Source organism: Triticum aestivum, chromosome 7B (assembly GCF_018294505.1).
Source record: "Triticum aestivum cultivar Chinese Spring chromosome 7B, IWGSC CS RefSeq v2.1, whole genome shotgun sequence".
NCBI lineage: Eukaryota > Viridiplantae > Streptophyta > Magnoliopsida > Poales > Poaceae > Triticum > Triticum aestivum.
The window spans coordinates 691,680,387-691,696,545 of NC_057813.1; the positions used below are offsets into that span (position 1 = coordinate 691,680,387).

Here is a 16,159-nt window from a genome sequence, read left to right on the forward strand (position 1 = left end):
GGCGTCTGGGGGTGACCTCGTGGCGGCGGCTGGGAACCCAATCACCACCACGCCGAAATTATCGCCGGTTTACCCCCAGGCGACACTTTTTTTCTAGCGCGGGGGCGGGGGAGGGGGTCGAACGTTTGGAGATTCTCTTAGGCCTTCCACAATATGGTCGATGCCCAACACATTAAAATATTGTTCGCTGGACAGCAATGCCTTAAGAAATTTGTTTGGCCCCGGTCTCACAGTGTGTGTACTCCTATGGCCTGAAATGTGTAGGCCCCCATGTGAATAGAAAACTCAAACAAGCCATCAACTGTGTACCTTCGCAGTCTACTTTACTTCCTTGTGTGGGCCATCGAGCCAACTGTTTGCAGCTTTGTAAGTTTTGGCATCAGAGCAAGTATGTGCTCCGATGCCCAGAAATTTTCTTATGGCACCGGCTGGGCAATGTAGGGCATTGGTGCCAAATGAAGCAGAAGTGATTTTGGCACCTCTCTGGCCTACATAGTGGGGCCTTAGGGGTGCAATACCAATTTATAATAGCCAAAAAAATAGTGTCGCTCTCGTACCATTCCAATTCCAACCCCTGGACGCCCGTACACCTCTCTCCTCCCCTTGGATTCCACTCCTTGGAGCAGAACAGAAGCAGAAGCAGGACCTGCGCGCGTCCCTCGTCCCCACCACCACCCACAGCGAGGGCCTCTCCGGCCGGGCTCCCCCACTCCCTCCGCTAGGCACCACCGGCCTTTTCCTCCGTGCGCCGCCCACCACCGTGGCCCGGGCTTCTCGTGCTCGCACCGTTCGGGCAATGCCGGGCCAGACCATGTCCGGGATCAGAGTTCTTGGCTCAGAGCTTGCTTTGATTTTTTTTAAGATTAGAAAGAGTAAGGAGAATAGGAAAAAGGTTCTTGGTCTTGTGGCAGGAGAGGTTTTTGGGGGGCGGCGCAGAGATTCCGCTCGCTTGCGTTGCGCGTTGTTGTCCCCTGGTTTGGTCGGGCTCGCCCCCCGTGGAGAGAAATTGGAGGAAAGTTTGAAATTTGGGGTCGGGAGATCGGGTCAGGCGAGAATGGCTTCCATGGCTGGGGCGCCGAGGGTCAGGTCGCTCAACATTGCGGCGCCGGAGGCGGACGCGAGGCCGGTGCTGGTGCCGGGGGGCAACAAGACCCCGGCGGCTGCGCGGAAGCCTTCCCCCAAGCCGCTGCAGAAGGCACCGGAGGCCACGCCGTAGAAGCCTCCGGCCGCCGCCGCGACCAAGGGGGAGGAGGAGCAGGGCGCGAATGTCAGCGCCCCTACACCAGCCATCTCCAACAGGCACGCTGACAAGGGTGGCCCAAGCACTGGGGGCTCGGCCAGCTCACCCTCCAGCCCAAGGCTCATGAGGAACAGACGGCCCAATGCGTGTGTCGCTGGGCCAGAGTAGACACAGTGAATCCAACCCACATCCACGACTACTTAGGGCAGCGGCAACGACGAGTGGCTCATCCAGTGGATCAGGCAGAATCGGCTCAGGTAGCTACTCACTCCCAATTCCCCATTCTTGTAACCCTAGTTCTTGTACCAGAGACAGATTCCTTCGATTGATCCTTGTAGCCACCTCTAAATCGCGAGTGATTGTAACCAGTACCTTACATCTGGTATCAGAGATCATCCCCACCCCCTTCCACAGCGTCGGTCTGGCTCAATTCATCGAGACCCGATCTCTGCGCCAAGGTCGAGTTCATCTCATGGCCATGGATCCATCCATCCAGTCCTTCCTGGGGAGGCTGGAGACGACCCTCAAGGAGCACACCGCAGCAATCCACGCCTCCAACTCCAAGATCGAGGATCTCGTGGCGTGGCGCCCTGATCTCGAGCAGCGCGTCACCGATCTTTCCGATGCGGTGGTGGCGCTGCAGAGCGCTCCATCGCCACGACTGGAGGCCACGACGAATCATGCGCTACCTCCGAACATCGCACCGCCTGCGACGACCGGTGCCCACACCGGGACCGTGTCCAGCGCGGCCTCTCTGCTTGAAGGGCCTGTTGACCACGGCACCTTCAACATCTCACGGGGGGCGCCTGCAGCGTCGATTCAGACGCCTCCGCCGCTCCCGGCAAACGGCCAGTACGACGCCCCCCCCCCATCACCCCCTTCTCTCTCACTGTTCGTCCACGCGAGTTAGTTGCTCAGCGGCCTTGGGCAGGCGCACCCGTCCATCCAGTTTCCGCAATTCACGGGCGATAATCCCAAGCTGTGGAAAACTCTTTGCGAGCAGTATTTTACCATGTTTGGAATTCTTCCCTCTTTCTGGGTGCCCACGGCTGCGTTGAATTTTTCGGGTTCCGCCTCCATCTGGCTGCAATCCATCCAAAAGAGACTCACAGAGTTTGATTGGGAATCCTTCACTGCACTGTTGTGTACACATTTTGGTCGTGATCGCCACCAGATGCTGATCCGGTAGTTTTACACTGTGCGACAAACAACCACAGTGGCCGATTACATTGAGCAATTTGATTCCATTATTAATCATCTTAGTTCATATTCTGACACGATTCACCCGTTTTATTTTCTCACTCGTTTTGTCGAGGGGCTCCGGAAGGACATCCGTGCGGTGATCTTGGTTCAGAGGCGGCCGGACCTGGACACGGCATGCGCTCTAGTGAGGAGGTGGTCGATGGTGCAGCATCATCCACACGCCGTTCGCACGACCCTCCTGTGCGCGCGAGCGTGGCACTCCCGCTTCCACCACCACCAACTAGGCCAGACATGGCGTCCTCTTCTTCTATGGCAACGGATCACCATGGTACTGACGCTGCGCGCGCTGACAACGGCAAGGTCAAGGCGCTGCGTGACTACCGACGCGCCCGTGGCCTATGCTTCAAGTGCGGCGAGCGCTGGGGCCACGACCATGTCTGTCCAGCATCAGTTCAGCTACACGTCATCGAGGAAATGCTTGAGCTCTTCGGCGTCGACTCGTTGCCTCCTCCAAGCGAGGGTGCAGGGCCGAGCAACACGGTGATGGCCATTTCACGATCGGCTCTCGACGGCACTGTCTCGTCAAAAGCTTTCCAGCTGCTGGCAACCATTCAAGGGCACGAGGTTCTGCTGCTGGTGGATAGCGGTAGCTCCACCTCATTCATCAGCCAGGCATTGGCGCAGCAACTGTCAGGAGTGGTACCTCTGCAGCAACACTGCCGTGTCCGTGTGACAGACGGCGGTGAGCTCACTTGTTCTGCAGTTTTGCCGGCCTGCAAGTGGGGATCTCAAGGGCAAGAATTTGTCACCGACATGAAGATCCTCCCATTGGGCACCTATGACGCCATTCTTGGTATGGATTGGCTAGAGATGCATAGCCCAATGACCGTTGATTGGAAGAACAAGGTCATTCAAATACCAACTCCTCTGGGTTTAGCTCGGCTGTTCGGCCATGAGGCGAACACCACTGATTGTCATCTGATTAGCAGTCTCCATCTTCAGAACATGTGTCGTCAAGGATCGCTGTTGCATATGGTCCTTCTATACCCAATATCAGAGGACGGCCCCACTACGCCCAATACACCACCAGATTTGCATTGCATTTTGGATGAGTTCAAGGATGTATTTGGAGAACCTGAGGGGCTGCCGCCATGTCGTGCTTGTGACCATAAGATTCCTCTAATGTCAGGTGCTCAACCAGTGAACATACGACCGTACAGGCACAAACCAGAGCTCAAATCAGAGATTGAGAGACAAATCGAAGAACTGTTGAATTCGGGAGTGATACAACGCAGCACCAGTAGTTTTTCTTCTCCCGTCATCTTAGTCAAAAAGAAGGACGACACCTGGCGCCTATGCATCGATTACAGGCATCTTAACGCAATGACGTGTGTCAGCAAGTTCCCTGTGCCCATCATTGAAGAGTTATTGGATGAGCTGCATGGAGCAGCCTGGTTCTTCAAGCTCGATCTCAGGGCGGGGTATCATCAGATACGGCTTGCGGAGTGTGAAGAATACAAGACAGCCTTCCAGACGCACACGTGCCACTATGAGTTCAAGGTTTTATCGTTTGGACTCGCAGGGGGCCACCTACATTCATAGGGGCCATGACAGACACATTACACCCCCTATTGAGACATTGTGTCCTGTTGTTCTTTGACGACATCCTTGTGTTCAGCAAAACATGGGAAGAGCACTTGGATCATCTCCGGCAAGTTCTGACCCTGCTACGATGTGACCAATGGAAAGTGAAGCTGACAAAGTGCAAGTTCGGCCAAAGGCAACTCGCTTATCTCGAGCATGTGATCAGTGACAAAGGAGTGGCCACGGATCCGAGCAAGATACAAGCGATCCAAGCATGGCCCGTGCCTCAGGATGCCAAGGAGGTGCGTCGTTTCCTGGGTCTCGCGGGCTATTACCGCCGATTTGTCCATGGATTCGGGGTCATAGCCGTCCCCTGTTCAATCTGGTGAAGAAGGGGAATCCTTTTGTCTGGACCGACAACACAGATCAAGCATTCACATTATTGAAGCAGCAACTTATTTCTACGCCAGTTCTTGCACTGCCAGACTTCAGCAAGCCGTTTGTCATTGAAACAGATGCGTGCGATCGAGGGATTGGGGCGGTGCTTCAACAGGAGGGCCATCCTATTGCATACATGAGAAAGAGTTTAAGCCCTCGATACCAAGGGCTCTCCACTTACGAGGAGTACCTGGCTATCGTGGTCGTGGTCGACCAATGGAGACCGTACTTGCAGCACAACGAGTTCTTCATCCACACTGACCAGAAGAGCTTAATCCACCTCGAAGAGTAGCGTCTCACTACACCTTGGCAGCAGCGGGCGTTCACCAAGCTGATCGGCCTTCGTTACATCATCAGATACAAGAAGGGGACTGAGAACACTGCGGCCGATGCATTGTCACTTGCCAACTCACCATCAATGCTGTTCACCGTCACTTCGTGCCGCCCCAGTTGGCTCCAGGACGTCGTCAACAGGTACAATTGCAACCCGCAAGCACAGAAGCTGCTTGCGCAACTGGCCACCCGCGAAGATCCAAAAGGTCACTTCAGTCTCCAGAATGGCATTTTGAGATTCAGAGGACGGATTTGGTTGGGAGGATCAACGTCATTACAACAGCAGATCATGGCGGCTTTCCACGACAGCCCTATGGGGGGCCACTCCGGATTCCCAGCTAGATTCCGGCGAGTCTGTCGTCTCTTCGAATGGCCCAAGATGAAGATTCATGTACAACAATATGTACGATGCTGTCCCACCTGTCAGCAGGCCAAACCGGACCGATCAGCATCACCAGGCCTCCTGGAACCCCTGCCAATTCCACAACAACCCTGTGAGATTATCTCTATGGACTTCGTGGACGGTCTGCCTCAATCCGACAAGTTCAATTGTCTTTGGGTGATCGTTGATAAGCGCACCATGTTTGCTCACTTCATCCCTCTGGCTCATCCTTACATGGCGTCCAATGTGGCCCTACTGTATATGCACCACATCTACAGGATACATGGGTTCCAAAGCGCTGTTGTCTCCGACCGTGACCCAGTATTCACTAGTCTGTTTTGGCGAGAGCTGTTCAAGTATGCCGGGACGGAGTTGATAATGAGCACTGCTAATCACCCACAGACGAATGGCCAGATAGAACGCGTCAATCAGTGTGTGGAAACATACCTTCGATGCTTCATGCACGCTTGCCCTCAGCGCTGGAGCCACTGGATACCGCTAGCTCAGTTCTGGTACAACTCCTCCTTCCACTCCAGTATCGGTATGTCACCCTTCAAAGCAATGTTTGGCCACGAACCACGGCACTGGGGGATCACAGCAACCAGCAAATGTACAGTTCCTGCTTTGCAAACGTGGCTCGACGAACGAGCAGTAATTCAAGACTTGCTCCAGCAACACCTCCACCGAGCGCAGCAGCAAACGAAAGCCCAAGCAGACAAAAAAATGCTCCCCTCGAGCTTTCTCAGTGGGAGACGCAGTTTACCTCAAGTTTGCAGCCTTACATTCATACATCAGTGGCTCGCCGCGCCAACCACAAGTTATCTTTCAAGTCCTTTGGGCCTTTCAAGATCATAGCTAAGATCAACGAGGTTGCTTACAAACTGGACCTCCCGGCGCACTCCAAAGTGCATCCGGTGTTCCACATTTCTTTGCTGCGCCACTATCTCACCCCGGGTACTACAGCTTCAGCTTCCTTACCAGCTCATTCTGACATACCGGTGGTGCTTGTTGCAGTATTACAGCAGCGGTGGCGGCAGAAGATTGGATCGATGATTGAGCAGGTGCTCGTTCGTTGGTCCAATCATGCAGCACTCCAGGACACCTGGGAGGACAAGCTGGCTCTCCAGGCCCGGTTCCCGGCTGCAAAGGCTTGGGGGCAAGCCTCTTCGCAAGGAGGAGGGGATGTCAGCGCCCCTACACCAGCCATCTCCAATGGGCACACTGACAAGGGTGGCCCAAGCACTGGGGGCTCGGCCAGCTCACCCCCCAGCCCAAGGCCCTTGAGGAACATGTTTGGCCATGAACCACGGCACCGGGGGATCACAGCAACCAGCAAATGTACAGTTCCTGCTTTGCAAACGTGGCTCGACGAACGAGCAGTAATTCAAGACTTGCTCCACCAACACCTCCACCGAGCGCAGCAGCAAACGAAAGCCCAAGAAGACAAAAAATGCTCCCCTCGAGCTTTCTCAGTGGGAGACGCAGTTTACCTCAAGTTTGCAGCCTTACATTCATACATCAGTGGCTCGCCGCGCCAACCAAAAGTTATCTTTCAAGTCCTTTGGGCCTTTCAAGATCATAGCTAAGATCAACGAGGTTGCTTACAAACTGGACCTCCCGGCGCACTCCAAAGTGCATCTGGTGTTCCACATTTCTTAGCTGCGCCACTATCTCACCCCGGGTACTACAGCTTCAGCTTCCTTACCAGCTCATTCTGACATAACGGTGGTGCTTGTTGCAGTATTACAGCAGCGGTGGCGGCGGAAGATTGGATCGATGATTGAGCAGGTGCTCGTTCGTTGGTCCAATCCTGCAGCACTCTAGGACACCTGGGAGGACAAGCTGGCTCTCCAGGCCCGGTTCCCGGCTGCAGAGGCTTGGGGACAAGCCTCTTTTCAAGGAGGAGGGGATGTCAGCGCCCCTACACTAGCCATCTCCAATGGGCACACTGACAAGGGTGGCCCAAGCACTGGGGGCTCGGCCAGCTCACCCCCCAGCCCAAGGCCCTTGAGGAACAGATGGACCAATGCACGTGTCGCTTGGCCAGAGTGGACGCAGTGAATCCAACCCACGTCAATGACTACTTAGGGCAGCGGCAACGACAAGTGGCTCATCCAGTGGATCAGGCAGAATCGGCTCCGGCGGCTACTCACTCCAAATTCCCCATTCTTGGAACCCTAGTTCTTGTACCAGAGACAAATTCCTACGATTGATCCTTGTAGCCACCTCTAAATCGTGAGTGATTGTAACCAGTACCTTACAACAAAGAAGGACGCGGCGGCCGCCACAGCTGGCAGCGACGGCGGCGCGAGGAAGGGGGGATCGCCACCCCCCTTGCCGTCGCCGAGGCGGACCCCACCGAGGAAGCCGCATGATTCGCCGGCGGTGGTCCTCAATGCGTCCTTCTCCTTGGAGGCCTCCAGGGAGTCGCTCCACGGCCAGGCCTCAGGCGGAAGGACGGAGAGGATCTGGTCCCGGGCGGCCGCGCCCAAGCATGGGAAGGCTGCTTGTAAGGTGATGGAGAAGCATGCCGGTGTCGCGGAGGCTGTGGCTCTGGTGACGCCGGAGGCCGTCCAAGGGAAGAGGCGCTGCGCCTGGGTGACTCCGACCACGGGTGAGTTCTTGCTTCCTGATGGCTCGTTGTTTATTTGATCATTTATGTACTATATACCTATGCAATTTGTGCTTGTTCAGAATTCTTGCTAGAAACACTGAAAAATTCAGTGTCCAATCATGTGTTGAAATTTTCAGTCACTCAGGATACTTATTCATAAATTTTTGTGAAGATGCGCAAAAGCCCTGTTTTGGAAACTTAATGCTGACTTCTGGACCAAAGGATCACAATTTGATTATCTAAGTTACAGCTTGTATACTAGTGTTCCTTTTTGTTGAGAGCTTTTGACACTAGTTATTGGACACAGTGAGCTTGTTCTCCTTCAGATTTCCTTTCTGTTCTTACTTGCTTGAAGGGGATTGGGTGATCCTCAGCATTAGCATTTGATCATCTTACCATTATTGCTTCAAGTTCCACACAAAGCTGGGTTGCAATTTGTTGAATGTGCTGTACTTTTGACTTAACTGTGTGAAGTGTGAATAATTCGAGTTTTCAACAGAGATATTTGTGTGTTACTCTTGCACAGCCATCGCCCTGAGAACCGACTTATACTGATCTGCAAAACTTGCGCCTTGTTAGTCATTCTTTTACAGAAACATGTCGTAATCATTTGCTCATCGGTTGGAACTGTAAAAATGGCGGTGAAAAGGGTGCTTTACCAACAAAAAAACAAAAACAAAAATAAGGGATATAAAGTATGCTTTGCTTCAACTATACCCCAAGAAAACCGCAGCTTCAGTAACAATTCTCGATATTCTGCTGTCACATGATATGGTAGTATGGTTGCCCAGTGCTTTTCGTTTGCCTTATGGATGAAGTATTCTTACTCTCTGAATCATTTGTCATGAAGAAAGCTGACTTGTCAAACTTCTGATGCCCATTCATTATCTGATCAGATCCTCACTGTGTCACTTTTCATGATGAGGAATGGGGGTTCCAGTTCACGATGACAGGTATGCAAAATGTGAATTAGTGTATCCCTTAATCTTTATTATTTATATTGTGCAAACTTAGAATAAAATGATACAGTTAAGTACCTGTAATAATAACCATGAATTCCACAGGAGATTGTTCGAGCTACTTGTGTTATCTGGTGCATTAGCAGAGCTTTCATGGCCTGAAATTCTCAAGAAGAGACAATTTTTCAGGTATTGGTTCTATAAGCTTACAAGTAAGTAAAGTAATTGTATGTATAGTTTGTTTCGTAATGTTCATGCCATATATTCTAGGGAAATTTTCATGAACTTCGATCTGATTGCTGTCTCCAATATAAATGAAAAGAAGCTGGTAGCGCCAGGAAGAATTGCCAGGTCCATTTTGTCAGAGCAAAAGCTGTGAGCAGTCCTCGAAAATGAGCGCCAGATAGTTAAGGTTCGGAATGGATTCTTCATCACCATTAATTGATGCTCCAGTGATCTATATATTTTGTCCCGGAACTTGTTACATGGCTTTCTTTACACTGATGTAGAATTTTTTCAAATAAATTGCCGATGCAGATTGTAGATAAATTTGGATCCTTCAGTCAGTACTGCTGGGGTTTTCTGAACCCCAAACCGGTAGTAAGCAAAATCCAATATCCAAGGCAAGTCCCTGTAAAGAGCCCCAGGGCAGACATGATGAGCAAGGACATGGTGCGAAGGGGACTACGGGGCGTGGGCCCGACAGTCATATATTCCTTCATGCAGGCAGCAGGGCTAATGTCGGAGTATTGGGCCACGGGTAGGCTAACCGGAGTCCCTGAGCCTTTTGAGACTTTGGGCCGGCTTCGACCCGTGAGACTCCAGAATGGAGCACCGCCTTCTGGTGGCCGGCTAGCCTGAACGGCCGGCTGCCCAAAGGCGGCCTAGCACCGGCAGACGACACCAAGACAGGCCGCCTCCTAGTGGACGGCCTCCGGAGAGGCCGTCTTCTAGCAGGCGGCCACCAGGCGCCCTCAGAGTCTATGCCCCTCATCAAGAAGACAAGATAGGGTGAGGCTGATGTTGGAAATATGCCCTAGAGGCAATAATAAAAGGATTATTATTATATTTCTTTGTTCATGATAATTGTCTTTTATTCATGCTATAATTGTATTATCCGGAAATCGTAATACACGTGTGAATACATAGACCACAATATGTCCCTAGTAAGCCTCTAGTTGACTAGCTCGTTGGTCAATAGATAGTCATGGTTTCCTGACTATGGACATTAGATGTCGTTGACAACGGGATCACATCATTAGGAGAATGATGTGATGGACAAGACCCAATCCTAAGCATAGCACAAGATCATGTAGTTCGTTTTGCTAGAGCTTTTTCCAATGTCAAGTATCTTTTCCTTAGACCATGAGATCGTGTAACTCCCGGATACCGTAGGAGTGCTTTGGGTGTACCAAACGTCACAACGTAACTGGGTGACTATAAAGGTGCACTACAGGTATCTCCGAAAGTGTCTGTTGGGTTGACACGGATAAAGACTGGGATTTGTCACTCCGTATGACGGAGAGGTATCTCTGGGCCCACTCGATAATGCATCATCATAATGAGCTCAAAGTGACCAAGTGTTTGGTCACGGATCATGCATTACGGTACGAGTAAAGTGACTTGTCGGTAACGAGACAGAACGAGGTATTGGGATACCGACGATCGAGTCTCGGGCAAGTAACGTACCGTTTGACAAAGGGAATTGTATACGGGGTTGATTGAATCCTCGACATCATGGTTCATCCGATGAGATCATCGAGGAGCATGTGGGAGCCAACATGGGTATCCAGATCCCGCTATTGGTTATTGACCGGAGAGCCGTCTCGGTCATGTATGCATGTCTCCCGAACCCGTAGGGTCTACACACTTAAGGTTCGGTGACGCTAGGGTTATTAGAAAGACTTGTATGTGATTACCGAATGTTGTTCGGAGTCCCGGATGAGATCCCGGACGTCACGAGGAGTTCCGGAATGGTCCGGAGGTGAAGATTTATATATGGGAAGTTGTCATACGGTCACCGAAAAGTTTCGGGGGCATATCGGTATTGTACCGGGGCCACCGGAGGGGTTCCGGGGGTCCATCGGGAGGGGCCACCCCTCTCGGAGGACCTCATGGGCCGTAGGGGGCAGGGAACCAGCCCCTGGAGGTCTGGGAGCCCCCCCCCCTTGGGCCCATGCGCCTAGGGTTGAGGGGGAAACACTAGTGGGGGCGCCCCCCTTGCTTGGGGGGCAAGCCCCCTCCCTTGGCAGCCCCCCCCCTCTAGATCTCATCTAGAGGGGGCCGGCCCCCTTCCCCCTTCCCCTATAAATAGAGGGTCGAGGGGAGGGCTGCACAACACATCCAAGGCGCAGCCCCTCCCCTCCCCAACACCACTCCTCCTCCGTTAAGTGCTTGGTGAAGCCCTGTCGGAGTACTGCCTCTCCACCATCACCACGCCGTCGTGCTGCTGCTGGAGCCTTCTTCCTCAACCTCTCCTTCCTCCTTGATGGATCAAGAAGGAGGAGACGTCATCCGCTCCGTACGTGTGTTGAACGCGGAGGTGCTGTCCGTTCGGCACTTGGTCATCGGTGATTTGGATCACGGCGAGTACGACTCCATCAACCCCGTTCCCTTGAACGCTTCCGTACGCGATCTACAAGTGGTATGTAGATGCATCTCTCTCCTAGCACTCGTTGCTTAGATGAACTCATAGATGGATCTTGGTAAAACCGTAGGAAAATTTTTAATTTTCTGCAACTTTCCCCAACAGCTGCAACATAGCCCCGTACTCCCGATCCCGGGCTTGGCATGGCTACAGTGCCCCGTACAGGCGGAGATCTCTGCACGACGTGGCACTATTGCCATTCCCCCTTTACGCCACTGCTGACCGGCGAAGCCCTGTTCCCACGACGGCCTGTAGGTATGGCCCGCGGGTGGCAGGCCCTACCGGGCAAAGAGAGCCCGAATGGCGGCAGAAGCTGGACCAGCCGGGACTACGGGAGGCCGGCCTCTAGCAGGCGGCCAGACCCCCCCCTGAGGGCAGTATGCCGTCAGCCAGACGGGGTGCGGTTTGGCTACAGTGATTTCCCACCAGGCGGCGGAACTGTAGCCACACTCCCCTGACCAAGCCTGCGTCATTAGCACCATGGCTACAGTGATCAGCCACCACCCAGACCCGCCAGCGGCGGAAGCGGCCTGTCGGCTCCATACCAGACCAGTCGGAGGGCCCGCCAGGTGGCGGGCCCCAGCTGCCGGCGGAGAAGCTGACGACTAGAGACGCTGACATCCGGGCCCAGCACCCGGCCAAGTTACCATTATACCCCTAGGGGGTCTATATAAACCCCCCAGGGCACCCATGCAAAGGCTTCCGAACCTGATAGACCTAGACTCATATCTACAGGAAGAAGAGAGCTAGCCCTGCCTCCTTCAACCTCTAGCATATAGCTCAAGGAGCACCTTGTATTCACTAGTGCGTTAGTGATCATGCGGAGACCCCGCAGAGCAGGAGTAGGGGTATTATCTCCAAGGAGGGCCCCCAACCTGGGTAAAGTGCGACGGCGTTCGTGTCTATGCCTCATCCCGCTTCCACGCACCGGCGACGTTTTACGCGCTCCCACCATGATAAGCCATCCCTTGGCATATGTCGCACCCAACCCCCGGCATTTGGCGCCCACCGTGGGGCGAGGTGCACCGTCATCTAGAGATCTGTTCTGGACGGGAACTTTGTTCCTTTCGGACATGCGCAGCCAGCCGAGCACGCCCGACGGCGTCAGCCTCGACGCACTGCGCGGCGCGGAGATCGCCTGCGCATCAAGCTGCCTCGCTGACCTTGTCGGCGGGATCAGCCTCTCCGACGAGCCTGCGTCCGACGCAGACACCGATTGCCCTGAGAACCGCCCCGTCAGCCTCGTCGACCAGCTCCATGTCACCTGCGAGCCCGCTGCTGACTTGGAGTCTATGGGCTCCATTGACCCGATGATCTTGACTCCGACACGACGTCGCTTGACGCGTTGTCCACCAACGCGGTGGTCTACGACAAGCCGCCCCCTCGCAAGCACAACGGTGGGAGCACCGTCACGGAGGTGCTTGTAATCAACAGTGGCGAGCACTTGGATGGAGGCGCTCGACACCCACTCGATGCTGCGCTGCGAGAGTTGTCAGCGCCCATCTCGGCTGATGCGGATGCTGAGCCGCTGGAAGTGCACCGCGTCCATCTCCTTGAGAGCGCCAACCGACTGGCCAGTGTGTGTCGCCTCTTGGAGGCCTACCGGCGCAAGATGGACCGGGTCGTTGGCGGAACGCTGGCCCCTGAAGGGCCTAGCTGCACCGGCTCGATCCGGCTGCGTGGCGCGGCCATCGCTGGCGCGTTCGGGGCAGATCTCCCCGCCTACACTATGCCGGCAGGAAACATACGGGCTGCCCAGGTGGTGGCAGACGAGCTGGACAAGTACGAGGGCGACGAGCATCGTCATATGACGGAGCGCGTCCAGCAGCTCCTCGACGCGGCCGCTGAGCAGCAAGAAGCCGGCTGCCGCGACGAGGCGCCTACCCGGCAGAACGACGAGCCGCCCCCTTGCCAAGATCATGGCGCAACATCTCGGACACCGACTGGTGACGTCCGCAGAAAGAAAGGCAACGAACCGACTGCTAGCCGCAGTCGGACTCACCTCTCCATCGAGTGCGATGCAGAAGGCCGCCCCCAAGCCATGGAGCGGCGAGGCGATCCACCTCCTCCTCAGCCTCGTGGAGAGAGGCATCCCACTCCCCCGCCTGTCATGCACCCGACACTCGGCGACCGCCTTGGCCGCTGGGAAGGAGTCGGGGGAAACGACGCCCGCCACCGGATCGATCGCCTCAATCGCTCCCTGGCACTAGAAGAAGAAGATGCGTTGGGTCCGCCTTGTTTTGGCTCCCGAATCCAAGACGAGCCCTTCCCTCGAGGGTTCACCCTCCCAAGGGATACGCTCAAGTATACCGGCTCCGTGAAGCCGGAGGACTGGCTAGTCGACTACTCCATGGCCGTCAGCATGGCGAACGGCAACAAGAGCGTTGCTGTGAAGTACGTCCCGCTCATGCACCAAGGCACAGCAGCCTGAAGCCCTGCAGCATCAACAGCTGGGTTGATTTCACCGAGGCCTTCGTCCGCTACTTCACCAGCACATATAAGCAGCCTCCCAAGCCTCGACAGCTCTCCTTGTGCGTCCAAGGGCCCAGCAAATCGACTCGGGACTACCTCACGCGCTGGGCCGAGCTATGCAATTCCTGCGATGGCGTGCACGAGGTGCAGGCCATTGAGTATTTCATTGCCGGGTGCCGAGAGGGCACCCTCCTCAAGCACCGACTCCTCTGCGACGAGCCGATGACTCTCGACGAGCTGCTGATCATCGCCGACAAATACGCAACCACCGACTCCTCCATGAAGGCGGAGATCCAGGTCGATGCATCCGACAAGATAGCTCCTCCGACTTCTCGGGCCCCAGCTGGTGACACCAGTCGGAGACATCAGCAAAACGACAACAAGCACAAGGCCGTGCAGCCGGCTTCTGCAAGCCGGCAGATGGCGATAGTCGAAGACCAGCAGCCGGAAGGGCAGCCTCCGCCCAAACGTTAGAGGGGCGGCAAGCCTAATTGGTTGCCCGCCCTCTCGTACGAGCAGACTCTCGATGCGCCCTGCAAGTTCCACAGCGGCGCGAAGCCGTCCAACCACACCACTCGAAAGTGCCATTGGCTCACCCGAATCGCCAAAGTAGATGGACTCCTGCCTCCGCCACCTCCCGGCCCGCCGCCTCCTCCGCCCCAGCAGCCGACAGTCCGGCCAGTCGGAGCAATACAAGATGAGTATCCAGAAGAGCAGGGAGCCTATGTCGTGTTCACTAGTGTAGCTAACAACAGACGCAGCAGACGACAACGGCAGCAAGAAGTACAAGCGATAGCAACTAGAGCCCCTGAGTTTATGCAGTGGTCAGAGAAGCCCATCAGCTAGAGCAGGGCCGACCACCTGGAAGTGATGCCCTCTCCTGGTTCTTATGCCCTGGTCCTAGATGCCACCTTCGCAACAGAGAGGCGAGCAGCTCGTTTCTCCAGAGTTCTAATAGATGGCGGCAGCAACATAAACATCATGTACCATGTCACAATGGAGAAATGGGGAATCAAGCAGAAGCAGCTTCAGCCCAGTCGGACTGTATTCCAGGGCATAGTTCCTGGCCTTTCCTGCTCACCAATCGGCAAGACCCAGATCAATGTCCTCTTCGGGGACAAAAATCATTTCCGCCGAGAGTCAATCTGGTTTGAAGTGCTGGACCTTGAGAGCCCATACCATGCGCTACTTGGCTAGCCCGCTCTGGCAAAGTTCATGGCGGTCCCCCACTATGCTTACCTCAAGATGAAGATGCCGACTACCAAGGGAATCCTGACCATAGCCAGAGACTACAAGAAATCGTTTGCCTGTGCTGCAGACAGCAGCCGGCTGGCCGAGTCCCTTGTGATTGCAGCTAAGAAACGGCTCCTGGAACGGGTTGTGGCGTTGGCAGGCAAGCAGCCGAAAATGCCACCACCACCCAAGGAGTCGGAAATTGAGGGCTTGTTCAAGCCGGCGAAGGAAACAAAGAAGATACCCTTGGACCCGGAGCACCCGAAGAGGCACGCTCTCATTGGAACAAACCTTGACAGTAAATAGGAAGGCGAGCTCATCGATTTCCTCTATGAGAATCGTGACATCTTCGCATGGTCCCCCAAAGACATGCCGGGTGTCCCGACGGATTTCGCCAAGCAGAAGCTACACGTCCGACCTGAGGTCAAGCCGGTCAGGCAGCCCTTGCGCCGCCTGTCGGAAGAAAAGAGAAGAGTTGTTGGAGAAGAAATAGCCCGACTTCTAGCAGCCAGCTTCATCATGGAGGTTTTCTTCCCCGAGTGGCTGTCCAACCCGGTTCTTGTGCTGAAGAAGAACAAGCAATGGCACATGTGCATCAATTATACCAGCCTCAACAAAGCCTGCCCCAAAGACCGCTTTGCCTTGCCAAGAATCGACCAAGTGATAGACTCCATAGCCGGATGCGAGCTGCTGAGTTTTTTGGATGCGTACTCAGGGTACCTTCAGATCAAGCTAAACCCTGCCGACAGGCTGAAGACCGCCTTCATCACACCATTCAGAGCCTTCTGCTACCTGACGATGACGTTCGGCTTGAGGAATGCCGACGCCACGTTTCAGTGTTGCATGCAGAAGTGCCTCCTCAAGCAACTCGGCAGAAACGCCCACGTTTACGTGGACGATGTGGTGGTGAAGACGGAGAAGTGTGGCACGCTGCTAGAAGACCTCAAAGAGACATTCGAGAACTTGCGTCGATTTTAAATCAAGCTCAACCCGGAGAAATGCGTCTTTGGAGTACCAGCTAGCCAACTCTTGGATTTCTGGTCTCAGAGCGCGG

General features: G+C 54.6%; 1 pseudogene; it reads left to right on the top strand.

The window, feature by feature from the left end:
• The first annotated feature begins 1,063 nt into the window (after window positions 1-1,063).
• Window positions 1,064-9,614, top strand: LOC123158488 (uncharacterized; annotated as a pseudogene).
• Window positions 9,615-16,159: the final 6,545 nt, after the last annotated feature.